This window comes from Mandrillus leucophaeus, unplaced genomic scaffold, assembly GCF_000951045.1.
Source record: "Mandrillus leucophaeus isolate KB7577 unplaced genomic scaffold, Mleu.le_1.0 Scaffold452, whole genome shotgun sequence".
Taxonomy (NCBI): Eukaryota; Metazoa; Chordata; class Mammalia; order Primates; family Cercopithecidae; genus Mandrillus; species Mandrillus leucophaeus.
Genome location: NW_012104832.1, coordinates 1,570,819 through 1,591,674, shown reverse-complemented (window position 1 = coordinate 1,591,674; position 20,856 = coordinate 1,570,819). Strand labels below are relative to the sequence as shown.

General features: G+C 38.6%; 1 protein-coding gene across 3 annotated transcripts in view; it reads right to left on the bottom strand.

Annotated features, from left to right (window-relative positions):
• The window catches only part of MECOM (MDS1 and EVI1 complex locus), a 640,330-nt gene that overhangs the window by 191,986 nt on the left and 427,488 nt on the right, over positions 1 to 20,856 (bottom strand). The gene's annotated exons all lie outside the window — the stretch shown is intronic.

Genomic DNA, 20,856 nt, shown 5'->3' with positions numbered 1-20,856 from the left:
GCAATCCTTTCCACAAACTGCTGTTCAGGCAGCTGCCAAGAGAAAGAGATTATTCCCATGGACTCTTGCCAAGATCCTGGCTGGGGACTGTGCTCAGGGCTAACTGTTGCTTTGAGTAGTTACATTAGTCAGGAACTGGAACTGTCAGGATCTCTACCAACTAGGATCTTCTTGAGCAGCAGCAAAACAGAAAAAAAAGTTAGATAAAGCTCAGTTGCCAATATTCTTGATATATAAATCAACCCGAATTTGAAGGAAGATTTTTTTTTAAACTTATCCATGGCTATGATGTATGGTAAATAATGGCATCGTTGAGTTGTTCATTCTAAATCACTTCTCCACCAGTGAGTAATTACTAAGGATGATCCTGTCCACATAGGTCATGTTGTGGCTAATATATAGGACCCTCTTCATAGGGCTCTGCACTGATAAGACGTGGCAGGCAGGCATGATGGAATGCAGACAGAGGACCGACCATGCTGTGCGGGCAGACAGAGATGGGCTCCAAAGGAACTCCCTTACTTGAAAATCAATATATTTGTAATATCCTTCTCTATAGCAAGAAAGTACAAAAAATATTTGGTAAGGTATGTACTGATATTATTGTCTCTAACTTGTAGTTCTAAATATCCAGTTTTCAAAATAGTGAGAGAGTTTAGTATTTGACATAGAAGTCATCATTGGAAGATTGAAGTTGATTAGTGTCATCATAAGGTTCTTTTCAAGCTAGAGATTTAGAATGAAGGAGTGTGTGACATCAGAGAGCTGGGAATCCATAGGCCACTGGCCAGCCCTGAGCACAATGGAATACTAAAAGTGGGAAAATAAAATAGTAAGTTAATAATGCATACCAAGTCACATGCTTAAGGAGAGGTCTAATGCAAGAGAATGTGTTCTACCCCCAGTACTTCCTATGTTTTCTCATGCAGGTGGCATATCAGATTCTAATTCTCTATAATCCTTTCCCTTCGCTAGGACTTCCTGTCCATTCTGCAGTACTAGTGGTAGTCAGTGGATGAGGAGGTACGAGGCAGCAGTACTGTGCTATTAAGCCATTCTTTACTCAGGGGACAGAGTAACATTAATGGATTTCCAGGTGTGGGAGTCTTCTAGCATTATTGCTTCTTGAAATCTCTTTGATGTCTTCAGAGTTCTCTACTCTGTATACTGTCAAGAACAAAATCTAAACATACAGGATGTTATTTACGAGGTAACATGGCTGCCAGTCAGACATCAAGGAGGAATTTTACTTTGGTAATTCCCTACTCTAAATAATTATCTTATATTTAGATCACCATAAATAAATGGAATTAACTCAAAAAAGGAAACTAACCTTAGTAGGAGACAAAATCATAGCCAGGCAGCACCATAAATCTCATGACCAATGAGAAATTGGCAAGTAACTCCTCCTCAGTGTTGCCCATAAACGCATCTGTTAGTAAAGTTATGTATGAGTACAGTTATTTGCCCACATTAAGACCTGGGTAATTATGTCATTGTTAGTCAAAGTTCTAAGTTACTTAACATGGGTTGCAATTTCAAGCGTTTGAAAATGGTATAACCATTAAACGTGCAGGGCAAAATAAGCATACTATTTACTTCTAAATAGTTAAATGATTTTTGTTGTTATCTATGAAGCATACCTAGGTGAAGTCAGCATCAGTATTTGTCTCCAGGCTCACTTCCAAGCCAATGGAAACAATAGAAGCAGTGTCTCACTGACCGTGGAGAGCCAACACAGTTCAGAGACAATAGTTTCTAAGCTTTCCTCCCATTGTTTCACTCACATAAAGCAATCTGTACTTCTTGTCCCATATTACATTTGGTCTTTAATATTGGCAATTTGAGGACATACTACTAAAGGAAAATCTGCTGTAAAACATTATTAGGCTTCCAAATCCTAAAGTAATTACTTAATGTGAAATATAAGGGCACAGAGACAAGAAGTTGCCTATTCAATATCAATTGATTTTTATTTATTTATTTATTTTTTTACCTTACTAATAGATCCAATTTTATTCAGGTCATTATAGGGAAAGAGAGAGGGAGAAGGAAAAAATGAAGGAAGGAAAGAAAAAAGAGAGAGAGAGAAAGAATGGACTACATTTCCCAGATTGCCTTGCAACTAGGTTCAATTAAGAAAGAGTAGTTATCATTGGGTGGAGACTTCCAGAAAAGCCCTTCAAAGGGGACTAGCTTATGGACATGTACTACTTTCATTGTTCTTTAGCTTTCTCTCGCATAGAACATGCACAGCATGGCTGACGATTTGCAACCATCTTGAGAACATGAGATTGAAGGTCACATCTTATGATACTACGGCAGGAAGCTAGAAGGATCCAGGGTTCCTGAGAACATCATGGGGCTGCCATACCAGCAGTTGCCTCCCAGTCTTCAGATTTCTTTTAAATTTTAAGCCACTGTTTTTCGGATCTCTGCTACTCACACAGACATAATAGGGAAGTTGAAAAAGTGTTGATTGAGGCCCGGTGTCTAATCCTTGCCTTTCCATAAACCGTATGGCCTTTAAAACCTCTCTTTACATCTCATGGCCTCAAGTCTCTTCTCTATAAAATAAGTGAGTTGGACTGGATGATCCTAAGGAAACAGGAATGAGACCAGGATAGGTAAATGGAGGCAGGAAAGGGCTGCCCTTACCTGCTTCTAGCTCTATGTAAGAAAGGGACCTGTGGGGCTGAGGGGGTGGGCAGTAGGTAATAAATTAACCTCACCCCTGGGATGGAACATTAGCCTATGTTTGACAGCTCTGGGCAAGAGTTGAGCTCAAGGCGATTGAAGTAATACTGCATTTGACTGGAAAAGGGCCTCCCTTCTGTGTTCTCCATACTCCCTAGTCCTTCCCGAATACTACTAGAATGTAGTAGAAAAGACAAAGGGAGAATATATCTTTAGCATAGTCCATTTTTTTTTTTCAAAGTCCAATAGTTGCTTGCCGTTTACCAGGGGTTGGAGGAACTATAGAAACACGAATAATCACAATCCTCATGATCCAGAGATGCAGGAAAAGGAAGAGAAGACTCCCATAATTTTGTCTTACTCACCCACTTAAAGAATTTACATTAATACATATAAGCCATAAGTCACTTACTTCATTCTGAAAGATGTCGCCTAATTGTCAAGTATAGTGCACATTGCAAATAAGCACCACACAACCAATTAGTTATTCTGTTATTCACAAGAAGCAAAAAAGTATATCTATGATAAACTCTATACAAATTTCCAGGTTCCTGGAAATAATCCAAACAATGCTGCTCCATCTACAATGTCCTTTACCAAGTTGAAACTAAATCATCTGGGATGGAAAATCTTTGATAGGCTTTTCATACCAATCTTGTGAAAAAAGATGTATGTCTAAGTTTATGGCGACAAACAGTGTTATTATCTCTCCTCCTCTAATATTTAACCAACCTAAACACTCAGGGGAAAAATGTTATCTGAAATCCAACCACTTTATATACATTCACTTGGTCTTCTTTGGACAAGTCAACCAGCTTTTTCTCATAAGTATCTCAAATACTTGTTTGGAAAGCTTTTCTCAAGTGGGTATGCAAACAGGAGGAGAACTGTTCTTTAGCAGTCCCTTCTTATAAGACTCCAATGATGCTATCTTCTTGTACTTTAGTTAATGAAAAGATAAATATGATCTGTGCTGTGCCCAGCTGTGTTGTTCTTGTACTGAGGAATTCACAAAAGGAAAATTTTACATCATACTTTTATCAGTGAACAAGCTTGCTAAAGCAAATAGATTTCAGTCTCCTGAGTTTGCTTCAATAAAAGATTAAACGCTAATAGTGCAACTTACCACACTCAACAGATTTATGAATAATCAAAGTCTGGAGAAAGGCCAGGCCATTTAAGAACATTACCTACCAAACAGATGCCAGTAGTATGTAGACATCTTCCCTATAGCTAAGCAACTGTATTTCTTATTGCACACTTCAATATTGACTGCATAATTGGCCTTTACAGAACATTTATTAAAATGCACCATTTATCACAGACCCAGTGTTTGTTTAAGAGTTTCAGGTGGGGAGAGGGAAATTGAGGAGTGGGCGGAAGACACACAGTTTCTAATTACTAAGTGGATTTAATTGGTAAACAGCAGCAAGTCCGGCCTATCCTGGTAAGACGAAGGGTCTGAATTTTCAAGGAGCAAGGAGTTCTTTGAGAAATAAAGAGAATAAGCGCCTTATGAGAACTAGTTTTTGAACACCACTTTGCATCTGTGAATGGCGTTCCTCTCGGTGCACGCAAAGCCCATTTCCATGTGTTTACTTTCGTGTTCTCATGCTATTCCTAGGTGGTCAGCCTGCCATTATGTGGCTGCTGTCTTTTTCTAGATTGATACACTGAGGCATGGAGACTTTTTTGAATGCTCTATCTATCCAAAGGAGCATATCAAGTTAATGATTAAGTGAAGGCTGAAGTCAGCGTGCTAAGTTTTTAACTCTTTGAAAAGGATTGCTTATTTCTCCATCCTATATCTGTATACAGCTTTAAAAAGAAAAAAAAAAAAAGCAGTTGATTGATTCCTTGTAATAGAAATCACCTATTAAAGAAATCTCCCTGTTAACCAATTCCGAATACATGTGGACAAAATGCTTTAATTAGAAGGCACTGAGTTTAGTTGCAGTGAACTCAAAACACACTCAGAGTATGACTCGAGAATGAAAAATATCACTTTATTTTGTAGGTTTGCCATGGCAGAAAATGCAACTGGATTCCAGTTAATCTCTTGCCAAATTAAAACATGCTTCTTAATTTGTTGGCCTTCTGCTCAATAAAAATCCTGGTCATACTCTCCGTAATAGGAATTCCTCACTAAACCTCACTTAATGCTAGAAAAATGAGAGTATCATTTATCTCTGGCACCCAAGTATGTCTTGAACAGGTGCTTGAATCATTTAAGATTTCTCTAACACCTAAAGCTAATTATTTTAGTTCTTTGGTGCTATTTTTAATTACATAAACACCTTTGGTTTCTTCAATTTTATTCGAACTTTAAAAGAGAGTAGGTTTGTGTTATGGCAATAATTATCCATTAAGCGGAGAATAGAAATATTTTTGTTTAAATTTTACCTTTCTAACAGCTGCATACATATATAGAGGTGTGTGTGTGTGTGTGTGTGTGCATTTCACACTCACTTGGCCCAAAGCATAGGTGTTTTGTGCATTTACCTTACAGAGTCATTAAAAAAGAATCATTTCACTGTGCATATTCAAACTCACTCAACAAAAAAGGACTATGTATAGTAGTTATAAACTCACTGATCCCGGTAAGAAAGGGACAGTGTTCTGGCCTATATGCCTGGTATCAGAATCTGGTTAATAAGTGATACATTTTTAAATGATGGGTTGGCATCTAGCTAAGTGGCTAAGTTAAATTTATAAAAACTGCAATAGAGGACATGAATAGACATTCAAAAAAGTGAAAAATATATCCTAAATACGTGAAAAAAATTGCTCACTTTCACGGATTATTGAAGTAGGAATTTAAGCTTCCAGATTATACCTATATCGGTATCTATCTATTTGTGTACATACTTATATGCAATTTATAATATTTGTATATCTAATTATAATTCCACAACTTATATATTAAACACATTTATGTTAAATATTAAACTCAGTGCAGGTAAAGTACACTTATATCCTAAAGCTTTGAAAACTGTTATAACCCTTTCAGAAAGCAAGAACAGAAATTTTATAATACGTATACAAATATTAAAGTGTTTACAATCTTGATCATTCTACTGCTAGAAATTTTCTTTAAATACCTATCGACCATAGGTAAAAGCTACATTCAGGAGGGTTTTTGTTGTTGTCATGGTGGTGTTACATTTAATAGTATAAATTTAAACCATGCAAGTAACTAACACTAGAGGAAAAAATAAGTAAATTATTGCACCTGGATGGACTAATACTTAATTACAACAATAATCATAAAGACTATGCAATAACTGGCCCAAATTCATGGTAAAATATTAATCAAGAAAAAGTTGAAGCTATAAAACATTGATTAGGTAGAGCCAAACAAAACTTTAGTAAAAATTATTTTTAGTTTTTAAATTTTTTGTAATACTGCTTTTATGTTTTGAAAATGTTGACAAGAGTTTGAGTCCTTCTTGTCCACATTTAAGTGTGAGATACAATTTTCCCTGGCCTAACCACTTCACTCCATGTAGACAGTAACAAAGACAAGTCCAATTTCTCTAAAAGAGTCAACCCCATAGTATAGCTATCTTCCAAAGAACCACTAAGGTTACAGGTAGTTTCCTGAGTATGCATCAAACTCATGCAATCCAGGTCTGGAAATTACACCTGCCCTTCTTGGGAGCCACTCCCTCTACATCAAAGGACTATCTTTGGCACAGTACAGCAGGGGTTGCAGCCCCCAGCCCTGAGCACAGCCACATCTTCACATCATGAAGCCAGATTGTCCTGATAAAAGGACACAGTCTCATCACCAGGCATGTTTTTGTTAAAGCACAAATACCCAATGTTTCAACAATCAAATAATTGCTAAATTACCAAGCCAAGCAATTGCTTATGGAGAAAGCCAGGAAAGAAAAAGGCATCCTTAACACTCTGATATTAAAACAACAACAATAACCAAAAAAGACTTTCCAAGTTTATAATGTGTTAAAGTCTGTGTTTTCTGCATGTTCTCACTCATAGGTGGGAGTTGAACTCAAGAACACATAGACACAGGGTGGGTAACATCACACACCGGGGCCTGTGGTAGGGTCGGGGGCTGGGGGAGGGATAGCAGTAGGAGAAATACCTAATGTAAATGATGAGTTGATGGGTGCAGCATACCAACATGGCACATGTATACCTATGTAACGAACCTGCATGTTGTGTACATGAACTCTAGAACTTAAAAATAATTTAAAAAAAGAATTTTCAAAAAAAAAAGTCTATGTTTTAAAACAGGACATTTATTACTCTCTTAAAATGTCTCAGGGTAACATTTTTAGTTCTGCAACAATGCAACTAACATTCTGAGACCAGCCATCATGCAACTGCAACTGCCCATAAAAAAATTAACACCATCAAGGCCATTTTTCTGTGCTTAAGCTCATACCAATGAAAACTACCCTATAGGCATAAACTTGATATTTCTGTTCACCACACATTAACCCAGCATTCCTCAGAGTGTGACACCCAGGTGACTTCTGTGATGCAAATTGCTAAAAATCTGGCTGGAAACCTGCATGATTGAATACCCTACTCATGGCAGGGTTCAACCATTGATCTTCGCTTATTTTACCCAGCTTGCACTTAGTCTTGGAAGATTAACCCTTTGGCAGGGTGAATTCACATTGTTAAACGCAAAGGAGTCCCTCCTGAGACTCATGAAAGTGCATTAGTTCCCAGAGTAGGACCCAGGGACTACTGGAGATCTAACATGATTCATGGGAGTCAAAGAGAAGAAGTGGCTAACATGGGAGTTGGGGAGAGACATACATAGGCTCTGGAAGGAATTGAATCACAGATTCCTGGAGCTACAGAAAACTTAGCAGTCGCCTTAGCCCTCTCAATGCACCACACAACCAGTTAGAGAGACAAACTCAAAGTAGCTTTCTTTACGTTGTCCCCAGAATATTTTGAGGTAAAAGAAATAGGGGCAGAAGGAACCTGGTCATACAAAAAAAAATTATATATAATTAAAGAGACATAATAGCAAATGAGGACAAAATATTGTATATAAAGATAATCCTCAAAATATTTTCTGACAAGGTCCTGGTATACATTTTAAATTAAATCTGAATACTGATGAGACCATCTTGGAAGCTGGGGTGGATGACGACTTCCCAATAAGAATATTAAGAAAGGGAGAAAGCAAATCATTTACACACCTGGCCGGCCCCTGTGACCTTCAAAAGCCAGTGGCTGCACATTCAGTTGCACATACACTTTTGAAAAACTTCTCTTTGTCTGGCAATGTCATTCCCCTCACGCCATCCCTCACACTTTTCAAATAGAAAGAAAAGGGTCATAGGGTGGGCATTGGCTGGGTGCAGGAGGTCTCGACCTCACCACATCTGGTGAGGGCAGAGGAGGGGAGGCAGAGAAGACTGGGGGAAAGAGCTGGAGCAAGGGTGAGAGGACAGCAAGCTGGCCAAGGAGAAACACCCCATCCCCTTAACTCTTGCTTGAAGCAACTACCTCCCCCAAACACAGAAACATGAAAAAGAGGTAGCCAGCTACAGAATAGGAAAATTGAGGTACTTTCCAATGATTCAAGAGGAAGAGGAATGCATGCATGAGTTGGTTGTATTTCAGCTGCCCACATGCTGTTTTATGTGAGCACTTAGAAATTCACAAGAACATATTTTCTATAGCATCCCTTTGCCACAAATAAGGCATCAGAACATTTGTTAAGAAGCAAGGGTATACAAAATATACTATATGATTTTGTATATCCACCACCACCTGCATACTCAAAATCACAGAGATAGATTAAAAAGGGTATATTTCAAAATGTTAAAGCCATATACGCTGTGTAGGAGCACTTTACCAAATTACCTTTGTTGCAGTCGCTGAAGTTCTCATCACAAAGAGTAAAAACCATCATGCTTCCACATAGAAATAAGCAAATTGCATCAGTGAAACATAACCAGGAAGAGAAAAGGAATTCAACCTCCCCCATCAACACTAAAACTAGTCAATAATTATCTAAGTGGTATCAGTTATGTTTTCTGCGCATCCTGGTTGGCCTCTAAGTAAAGAGAAGGAACCGGAGAGAAGGGCTTGGGAACGCTACGGTTTCTCTATAGCAGTTTTATCTTAGGCGGCGTGTGTGAAGATTGGGGTGTATGCAGTGAGTAATCTGCATGTTTACTGCGTCAACATTCTACCCATTTCTGGGTAGAATCATTGCTCATCCTAATCACATTCAAAGGCCCCATAGGGCAGCAGGAAGTTCCTACTTACTGGCAATTTAGCTCTTGGAAACCCTTGAAGAGGGTGGCTTTGTCCCTGTGTGCCATCATGGCTGTGTGGAGGCCACTAAACCAGCTCATAGCTAAAACTCAACAGGCAGGAATAACTGTCACACCTCTCCAAAGCTTCTTTTTTTTTTTTTTTGAGATGGAGTCTCACTCTGTTGCCCAGGCTGGAGTGCAGTGGTGTGATCTCAGCTCACCGCAACCTCCACCTCCTGGGTTCAAGTGATTCTCCTGCCTCAGCCTCCCAAGTAGCTGGGATTATAGGCACGTGCCACCAAGCCTAATTTTTGCATTTTTAGTAGAGACAAGGTTTCACCATGTTGGCCGGGATGGTCTGAAACTCCTGACCTCACGTGATCCACCCGCCTCGACCTCACAAAGTGCTGGGATTACAGGCATGAGTCACTGTGCCCAGCCTCCAAAGCTTCTTAAAAATGAGTGAGGAGTACTGCCAATTTAAAAATCTGCCTGATTTTCAATAGAGGAAAGATACACTTTCAATAAACATTCACTTGTTTTAAGTGATAATGGCAATGAGAATAAGAAATTTCTTATTCTCTTGGTAATGAGAATAAGAAATCTAATAAGGCCATCCTGTAACGTATATTATGAACTAAGCATATTTTCCTATTTCCTAGCACTACACTGTTTTCTGGATGTCAGTTACCAAAAACACCTAGTAGCTGAATGTAGCACAGCGGTTGAGCAGGAAGAAATCAAAGGCTGACGCAAAACAAACCCTAGAGAACGGGGTTTGAATTCAAATTTTGGAGGCAAATTAAATAATGCTAAATAGAACTAAAGGGGGTAGTTTTTCTTATGAAAAGTCTACAATATAAATGTTGAAGTTTCTCTAGTTCTATATGAATGTGACAAAATGATCTATAACTGCACTGTCAAATATGGTAGCGACTAGTCACATATGACAATTTAAAGTGAAATGATTTTTTTAAATACAGTTAAAAATTAAGTTCCTCATTAATGCTAGTACTCAATAGCTACATAGGACTAGCGGCTACCACATTGGACAGTGCAGATTACAGAACATTTTCAGCACTGCTGAAAGTTCTATTGAGCATCTCTTATTCCAGAGTTTAATAGACTTTGAAGTGATCATAGATATAAAATATAAACTAAAATAAAAGTCATCGCTCCATAAAAGTGCACAATAGGGAGTGGCATATTTAAACCATAAAGAACCTTTATTCTTTCTTTGGCTCAATCCTTGTTTAGAAGGGAAAAAACTCTTTCGGAAAACAGGCAGGGCAATAACTAGGCTAAGTAGCAAAGTTTCTGGGAGAGTTTTCATTGAAGTTCTTTTACCTGAAAAGGTACAGATGTGTGTGTGTGTGTGTGTGCGTGTGTGTCCCCTCTAAGTTATTCAAAGCATGTACTTATATGGAGAAATGCTTATTCTAGGACCTGCTAAAATAGTATGGATGGCCCAGAGTAGTGACATTAAGGCAAGGACTTTTAAAAAGCCAGGAAATCAAAACTAACTGGCAACATTCGATCTGATCTCAAAACAGATTGCCGCAGAAGGGAACATTCGTACACAGAAAGGAGCAAACTATACATTTTTTATCCTCATAGGGTTAGATATTTATACACATTTTTATCGCTGAAATTCATTTAGGATTGAAATGGTTATCTAGGTGTTGTCATTGGGTCTGGTTTTGGAAAGTCTCCTGCCTAGGGTGTTTAAAGTATGCTATATCTTGTGAGCAAGACGGCTTGATAATGTTCCAAGGTCATCTGTGCTGGAACATTGTTACCCTGATAAATATCTTAGTTTTCTAATGATACGCAAATGGCAATTGAAAATACACTATTAAATTTACTCTCTTCTTCTCTCTTTTTTACTGCTACAATTTGATCATGTATGTGCCTCCATGCTCATAGGTTCAGGGTGGTCACATGGTATAATTTTAACAGCTGTATGAAACAAAGCTCCAGAAACTATACCATGTGAGTTACAGATTAAAAGGGTTGGCAATGATGGTCACAATACCAATACTCAAAAGTACTCCTGATTCTAACAAGTAAAGTGGTAATAAATTAAGAGGGCTGGTATTTACATAAGTAAATATGAAATTTCAAAGCTATATGTGAATTCTCATGCTGAATTGAATTCTCACTAATACAACATATATTCTTTTTTTTAGACGCAGATGATAGCCTTGTTAAAACTAGGGAACACTCACTGGCGTATTTACTTCTTGTGGATTCTAAGGTACCTTTACTGATGACTGAAATCCAGGTATGTTAGAATAAAAGTCACTTGAATATAGTTAGCACCTTATAAAGCATGGTAACATATAACATTTGCATTTGTCTGCCATAGCCACATATCAAGTATTTATGGTAGGTGGTACTTTAAAAGTGGGGGATAAAAAGATCAGGTTGGTTAAGTTATGTGCCTAAGGACTTCAAGCCTTATATTTATTTTTTAAAAATAATCTTAACACACAAGTAATATGAGACTATGTTTTTGTTAAAAAACGTCCTATGGCCGGGCGCGGTGGCTCACTCCCATAATCCCAGCACTTTGGGAGGCCAAGGCAGAAGGATCACCTGAGGTCAGGAATTTGAGATCAGCCTGGCCAGAATGGCGAAACCCCATCTCTATTAAAAATACAAAAAATTAGCCAGGCATGGTGGCGCGTGCCTGTAATCCCACCTACTCGGGAGGCTGAGGCAGGATAATTGCTTGAACCCGGGAGGCGGAGGTTGCAATAAGCTGAGATCGTGCCACTGCACTCCAACCTGGGCAACAGACCAGACTCTGTCTCAAAAAAAAAAAAAAAGTTATACAACATGACATATGAGGCTAAAGCCCCTAGAACCACAACTCAATCTATGTCCGCTCCCTCTCCTCAAAGGCAACCACTGTTATCAGGTGATGTGTACTAGATTTTTTTATGCCTTTGCAACCGTTCACCCTTATACAAGAAAGAAGGTATGCATAAGAAGATCTGGTGCAACATTGTTTATAGAAACAAAAAAAGTAATCACCTTAAATATCCAAAAATTAGAGACTAACCAAACTAAATGTAATTTAAAACAATGGAGTAAGTCTATATTAAATAATTTGAAGTTTCCAAAGTGCATAGAAAGTGCATGGCACAGAGTGAGCACTATATAAACTATTTACTATTATTAGAAGGACCAATATATTTAATGAAAAACACAAACTGCAAAAAGACATACAACATGAGCTAATTTATGTTACACACACACACACACACACACGAGTCGTGTCATAATTTTCTAGAAGTATCAGGATTTCACTCCATGAGGCTACTTCCCCTCTTTTAGATTATGAGGATACTTTCAAACTATATCAGGCAGCATTATAGAGTAAGAGAGAAAATGGGTAAGTATATTATATCTGCCTCAGTGGTGCTTCTCTGGTCTTCACCCTCAGAATTAAGGGTGAAGGGTATTCAAGAATAGTTCATTTTCTTCTTGATTCCATAAGCAAGGAGGAGCTCAAACATACTCCTTCCCTGAAAACAAAAAAAGAGAGAAGACACTTTCTTACTCAAGAAAGAAAAACTTAAGAGAGAAAAAACAAAGTTGAATGAACATAAACTGCCTCGCCAAGTTCTAATTCTTCTGTTTCCATGCAGAAGTTTTTTGTCAGATAAATCTTAATGAAGTGTAAAAGGAAATAATTGTGCCCTATGAAGCAGAGGACCCTGAAAAGGGAACCAAAGATGAATTTTAGTCCAGCTCCATCACTCTCCCAGTTGAGCACAGCGCCAGTCCTCTAACCTCCCTATACCAGGGACTTTGGACACAGTCTTTTATTATTTCTGCATTGCCTAATGGGGGTCCTTTCTTCACGATCATGCATGTCCTTTACAAATGAAGCTTCCTTTGAAGACAGGCAAGAGATCAGATTAAGCCTTCTAATATTTATTACTTCTGTTTCCTCTTGGTTCACTGTTCTCACAATGGCTAATTCTCCAAGGAGTCCCAGATGTGAACTCTGCTCTAACTATTAAATATGACTGTAACAAGGGAACTCACACCACAAAACATTCTTCTTGACTTCCAACCAGGGTTTCTCCCAAAGAGATGCCCCTGTACCATCTGCTCCAGAAAAGTGCAAATCCATTCCATTAATTATGGAAGTCTCCGAGTTTTCTTTCCTAACCCTAAGAAATCTTAATTATTTTCCTGGTTCAAAGTTTCTAAAGTGGACCAACTTAGTAGAGAAACAAAACAGTTGCTATATTTACATACACAGTATCAAGCACAATTCCTGAAACAAAGTGAACTCTCCAGAAACATTCACTGAATGAATGACAGTAGGCCTTAACTAATAACAATGCATAGGGATATCATTTGTTCATTTTCTTAATGTTTTTCATCAGGCTCTGTACCAACATACACACAAATGCTCTCTTATTTCTCACTCTCTCTTAAAAGGACCACATTAATCTTAAGCCTCCTGACATTCCTGGGCTATCATTGGAATTTCATGCACAACCCAAACCAGGTCTTGATCTTGCCAAAAATCTCTGGTGATTTATTCAGTCTGCATATTGGACAAGTCCAGTTCTACAAGTCATTTAGATCCAGTCCTAAATGCCTTTAACTGGGATCAATTTTATTTTTAGTACTTCAATATAAACTTTAAACCCCAGTGTGACAAATGAATGCAGTAAAAACTTAGTGGCTTCCAAATTTATTTTGAGAATTGTAACATAGAAGCCAACATAGAAAATTAAAGCTTTCAGATAATCTCAGAAACAGTACCTGCTAAGGGTGGTTTCCAAAGGTTAGCTGGAAAGTTTTATCAGATTCATCTATATAACTACAAGATTCTTCACCGTAATTCTCTCATAATTTGTCTGATAACCAATGTACTAGAATGACAGACAACAACATAAGGAAAAGGTGGAGCTGAATAGTCAATGGAACTGCTTTAGCGCAGTCTTGGCCAGCACAGTCCAAAGGGAGCAATGAAGGTTCCTGATGCATGACGATCTCAAGCTCCTTCTGATCGGTCCCTTGCCTTATCCACTGTTTGAGCATTTATTTAACCTTGAAGACACAAGTCAAATATTGGGAGCTGTCCAGTTTTTTCCAGAGGTGTGGAGACACTAAAAACATTCAGTACTTTGAAAGCACCAACATTCCCAATATGAACTGTGTCGCACTGTGCTCTGGCCTAGGCAGGCTCAGGAGTACTTGCTGAGTCACTTCTGAATGAAAGGGATAAAAACTATGCCCCTATCATTTGATAAAATTTTAGGTCAGATTAAGAAGTCATTCGTTCAGATTTGGCTTAGTTCACTCAAATGTGTTTCTAGCTTGGTCTCTACTTTCAATTTCTAAGAATTCTCTCCAAATTAGGCAGGAGCTTTGCTCTTCCTTACATCAACCACCACCATAATAAACCAGGATCTTCACAACTTAGAACTGGTTTAGGGCTCCTGACCACAAATCTCAATCTTTTTTGAGGTTTGAATCATGCCTTTGTATAATATTTAGAATCCAATGTCTTGTTCACTGGCTGGAACATTGGAATTAGCTGGGTCAGTTTCTTCCTCACCACACTCCCCTCCTTCCCCTCACTACACAAAAAAGACCAGAGTAAGTAGCTTGTTACGTAGTTGTTCAGTGGGAAACATGTTTTACAAATGAAGGGAGAAAAAGAGGAGGGAAAGCAGGTAGGTAGGTAGTAGTAGAACAGAAAGGGAAATTTGGGGAGCAGAAAATAGAGAAAAAGAAGAAAAGGGAAACTTCTAGATTCCTGATACTAGAAAAGCTAGAGAATTCCATTCCTGAAAATTAAAGATATTTTACATGTTTGTGTATGTACGTGGCTTTGTGTTTATACACATATCGTTTTGTTTCATGTAGCATAATCAAATCTATTGCTAATTGTTTAGTTAATATTTACTTATTCAAACGTGTTTTTAACATCTTGCCCAATATTCAGTCTACACTTTACTTAGCAATTAGCTTGACTGGCAACTTGCTCTTTCGTTTTTCTTAACAAAAACCCAATACTGATGTTCTAACAGAACAGTCTTACTGCCCCCTTTCGTTATTGTCATTTCTCTTGCTTCCCCAAAGGCAACAGCTCTGCTATTTTGCTTGCAAGAGCAAGACTGATATTTCATTGTTGTTACAAAAGGGTCAAGATTTTTAAAAGCACCACCCTTTGAAGTTCTTCCATGGAGATCTCAGAAATGAAAAGCAGTCCCACAGAAATTATAGAACAGAGGCAGACGGGAGAAATACAAATGGGCCAGCTAACATTATCAGTCGTGTCACCCAGATTGTTACTGGTCTGAATGAAATAATTTGGCAAGAAGGGAAAGAAACATCTGTGGAACATGCCACAGGATGAGGCACAACCTAGAGTTAGGACCTCCCTTTGCTTTTACTCTAAGCATGTCATTGGTCAAGATCAACTAAATAAACTGCTCTGCAATTTCTGCAATTTCCATGCATTCTTTTTTATTTTATTTTATTTTATTTTATTTTATTTTATTTTGAGACGGAGTCTCGCTCTGTCGCCTGGGCTGGAGTGCAGTGGCCGGATCTCAGCTCACTGCAAGCTCCGCCTCCCGGGTTTACACCATTCTCCTGCCTCAGCCTCCCGAGTAGCTGGGATTACAGGCGCCCGCCACCTCGCCTGGCTAGTTTTTTGTATTTTTTAGTAGAGACGGGGTTTCACCGTGTTAGCCAGGATGGTATCGATCTCCTGACCTCGTGATCCACCCGTCTCGGCCTCCCAAAGTGCTGGGATTACAGGCTTGAGCCACCGCGCCCAGCCGCATTCTTTAACCATAATATGATTACCTTTAGCAATCTTTTTGGGAAATCCAGGCAAATATCCAAGCCTAATTATTTTATTTTCAAGTATTGTAACTATTTACCAACCTCACATACTAATCCAACAGTTATTGTAGTTATATCAAGCATCTAGTATATTCATTCAACAAATACTTATGTAAGGAACATTTCCAGGTATCTCACTAGATTGTAAAAACTTTTGTCACTGGATCTAGTAAAGAAATAGAACAGATTTAGAAGTGAAATTCCATGGAAGCAAAAGAGCAAGCACACTATATTTGGAAAATGTGAGATGTTTGGGGTAGATGAAATATAGTGTCTAAAGCTAAATAGGGAGGGGTTGTGGCCACAGTGTAGGCTGTAGCTGCAGGTATGGATGGAGGAGACAGGTCAAACTGTGAAGTCCCTAATATGCTGTGCTCAAAAATTGCATTTCATCATATTGGAAATTGAACACCATTGTGGGCCTTTAAAGGTGGGAACAGTATAATGACATTGTATTTTAGACAGAAAGAACTGATGCCAGTGGGAGAGGCTGATGGCAAATAAGAGATGCCAACAATCTGGGGCTGTTGTGATGGCCCAGCAGAGAGACACTGGTGACTTGAATGGAAGTAGCAGAAGTGAAATCGAGAAGAGAACATATTTGAGAGAAGTTTAGAAAGGAGAATGACTGATTAACTCTTCAAGGTATTATGATTGCTCTCCTCCTGCAGGAACCAGTCATAACCAATTTCAAAGTCTTTGGCTCGAAATGTCTTAAACACATTGCACAAAGCTAGTCCGCAGGGTTGTCTTTAACCTCATCAAATATGATGCAGAATGTTGCCACTCAAAGTGTGATCTTTGCAGAAAAGCATTATCACCTACTGGAAACCTGTGAGAAATGCAGAATCTCCATCCTCACCCCAGAAATGCTGAATCGGAATCTGCATTTAATCAAGGACCTCAGGTAAATAACATTCCATTGCCATCTGAGGAGTACTAATGTAGAGGAAGTACCTCTGGGTGTAGAAATAGCGGGACCCTGGTTATGTCACTTACTTATTGAAATTTTCATTTCTTCTCCACAAAATTGGGAAACATACACTGATTGGCTCTGAGAGTGAGACTGTGATAAACAGTGTGAAAATGCTTTGTGAACTCTAAGGTATGATCCCAGATATATTTAAATTCATTTTTATCATTGTGCTTGTCTTGTCATGCATCAAAATAGTATGTTTGCTTTATTTGTAAAAGACTTCATTGAGGGCTGGGCATTGTGGCTCATGCCTGTTATCCCAGCAATTTGGGAGGCTGAGGCAGGTGAATAGCTTGAGTTCAAGAGTTCAAAACCAGCCTGAGCAACATGGCAAAACCTCATCTCTATTAAAACAAATACAAAAATTAGCTGGGTGTGGTGGCATGCACCTGTAGTCCCAATTACTTGGGAGGCTGAGATTAGAATGTCACCTGAACCCAGGAGGTTGATGCTACAGTGAGCTGAGATTGAATCACTGCATTTCAGCCTGGGTGACAATGAGACCCTGTCTCAAAAAAAAAAAAAAAAAAAAAAACTTAATTGAACTGTAAATATGGAAGTGGTAAAAGGAACACATTTGCAGAGAATATATCAAAACTTTAGTCACCTGGGTTTTGCTGTTGTTGTTTTGCACATTATTTCCTTGGGACTATATTGCCAACCTCCAAGCTTTCTATGAATTCACAAAACCTACATCCCCCTCTCAACGGAAACAAAGAAGAGGAGAAAGAATAACAATGTTAAGCACTGAATGTTCAATCAACCTAAGGAACTTACCTTTACCACATTTTTTTCTTGGCCAAATATCTATTATCCTTAGAAGTAAACCCAAATTCCAGCACTTAATTAGGTTCGTGGGGGAGGATGTAGAATTGTTTAAAATAGAGTATAAGCCTATTTGTCTATATTGTCCCATCCAGAAAGGAAATGAGATCAACCAGATAACCTTCTTTGGATTCCTTCATGTGTTGACTCCACGATACCTTATTTTCAAGGTCAAGCAAGTAAGCAGTATGCACAAGAGTAGCCCATGAAGTGCAATTTTAGGGATATCAAGTTGCTAAACCCTGTAGAAGATATCCCCCCAGATATGCTGCATAGACCTACCATTAGACCAAAATCTAGGGAGAAGATAACATGTCTGTGTCAGGGTCTTTTATAAAATATATTCTGTCTAGTACCTTGTCACATGTTATGAATAATGAATTTATTAAATAGACCACTTTTATTTAGTAGCTGTAAAGGAAAGAGAAAGCATTTGTTACCCATTTATTCATTCTTTGCTGAATATTTATTAGGTGCCCAAATGTGACTGACACTGCCATTCACAGTAAAAGGCCAAACAAGATGGCCAGGCCCTTTGCCCTCATTAAGAATGTAATCTAGAGCTGTAGTCCTCAAGCATTTATCATAACATACCCTATCAATAAAATTTGTTGAGTATACACCTCCAATACGTTGACATATTTATTTGTAAATTAATCAATTATGCTACTGTACTAATATATAATATGATATCATAATATGTATATTGATAAATCCAAATAAAAATATGAGCGTATAATGGTAGAAACAGGTCCTAATTTTTTTTTCTGTGACCCAATGCAACTACTGGCATATGGGCACCCACTTGAGAGATTCCTTTTTTACAGTAATTTCTATGAGAAACTTTTTTTTCCATGGGGACAATGTTATTCAAAGTATATGTTGACTTCAATCACATCTAGAATTTGAACAAAAGAAGTTATATGAGTTGCTCAGGATCAGAGATTCAACCTGTTTTCTCTATCTGTCTCTAGTAACTTAAGCTGCACTTAGAATATAATAGATGTTCAGTAAATGATTACAGAATTTAGGGAGAAAGGGATGAGGGTTTATGGAAGAGAATGAGCATACTTATTACAAAAAAAGACAAAGACGTCAGGCATGGTGGCTCATGCCTGTAATCCCAGCATTTTGGGAGGCCAAGGCAGAAGGATCACTTGAGCCCAGGGTTTCAAGACCAGCCTGGGCAATACAGTGAGACCTCGTCTCTGCAAAAAATCTAAAAATTAACTGGATGTGGCAGCATCACTACACTCCAGCCTGGGTGACAGAACAAGACCCCGTCTCAAAAAAAAAAGAAAAAAAAAAAGAAGAGATAATTATTTGCGTAATAAGAAAAAAATAGCTTGCTTGCCAGGAAAAACAATAAGTTGCCTCAATTATTTAAACGATAATAAGATAGAATAAGATTCGTATGATAAAGAATGTACCTCCAGCTCACTTTCATTTGTGAGGATGAAATTTCTAATTATAGATCTCATCTCCAGAATTTCTGGGTACAATTGTACTGGGACATCTCTCATTTTTAATGGACGATACATCAATTTTACTCTAAGTCGTGAAATTATTTTTGAAACGCATTTACATGTAGGTTCCTTAAAATTATTTACTTTGCCCACAATTCATTGAAAAAGGAAATGGTGATAGAGTTACATAGTTACCTGGCCTCTTAGCTGGCCCCTATCACCATGGCCTTTGTTCAAAATCACCTGTATTTTTTTTCTGGCAAATGACTTCTACTGATAGTTGGTAATACTAATATTTGTGTCATGTTATCAAAAACATTTCCCAAGACTCATGGTTGCAGCGTTATCAATAATAGATTTATCTGTTACATCAAAGTTTTGGTGTAATAAACTTATCACCATTTCCACTAGTTTTCCCCACACTCACTGTCAGCCTGGACAAAAGGTGCTTTGTAAAGACTGTCCCATTCAAAACAGTTCCTTCAGGTGCACAGGCCAATTGCTGGTGCCAGGCTTTGTGCCCAGTCTTCTCTGTGGAGTTCAGAGGTCTCCCATCAAGACTCTGCCCAAGTAGAGCCTTCCACACTCCAAGAACCATGCGATAAGGGAAAATGAAGTCTAGGTTATGACATAGGGAACTGTGTTTACGATACCGCCTGCTCCCAGATACTGCCATCTGGCATGTAATTACCTTTCAGAAACCCCGGAGTCACATTCTCGTGGCCTCCTTCGTGGTCTTGGGAATCCTGAGCGATGAGATTAGGATCCCTGATCACTCTGGGCGGGGATGTACTCTAGCCTGAGAAGTCTATTTTTGCCTCAGCTTAATCCTGAGGGTCTCCACAGTTCCCTTGGTGGAGGAGAAGGACTTTTCCCCGGAACATTCCTCCCCTTCAACAAATAATTAGGCCTCTCTCACAATCTTAAATTTCAAATAGGCCCTGAATCCCCAAGCAATGCTTGTAGTAAAAATGCTGACGTCCTTTTTTTTAAGTATATGAGCACACATATGCACACGCACATTTGTGTGTGTATATACAAACGTACAGATAAATATCCATATATATGCTAAGAATGTGCTGCTCACAAAAGTTGTATCTGACAGGTATCATAATTCTCTTGTAAAAAATAAGGGCACAGAGGTTCACAACGCTTAGAGCACTCATCAAAAGTCCCATCACTAGGAGTCAAATGTGAACGACACAGTGAAATAATAACTACAAAATTCTTCATTTATTATCATATCATTTCTCATGTTCATGTCGCCATAATTGTCACTGAGTTTTACATGTATATAAGACACCAGTACTTCCATGGACATTGCAGTCCTCCTCACCATCTCGGGCAGTGACCCCACCTTTCAGGAAGTGGGAGAGGGGAGGTTGCCCTTCACAACAGGGCCCATGGTGTGGCCCCCATGGTGTGAAAGGAGGTTAGTCCCCAGCGGTGACGCTTTCATCACCAGGAGAAATCTGACCTCTCTTTCAGATGTGTGTAAAGTTATAAAAGCCTCAAAAAAAAAATTTTTTTTAACTTCTTCTTACCAAGTATTGGACTTTGAATTCCTTTCTACCTAACTCCCCAGGGCCCTCAGGAGGCTTCTGGGCCATTATGAAAAGTGTTTGTAGAGCCGTGTCTGTGCCACGGTGGACAGGCAGCACAGACACAGGCTGGACAATAACAGCTGAGCTGCAGACGTTCTGCAGCCCTGCTTCCGTGGCGTTTTGACAGTGCCTTTTCAACACATGAA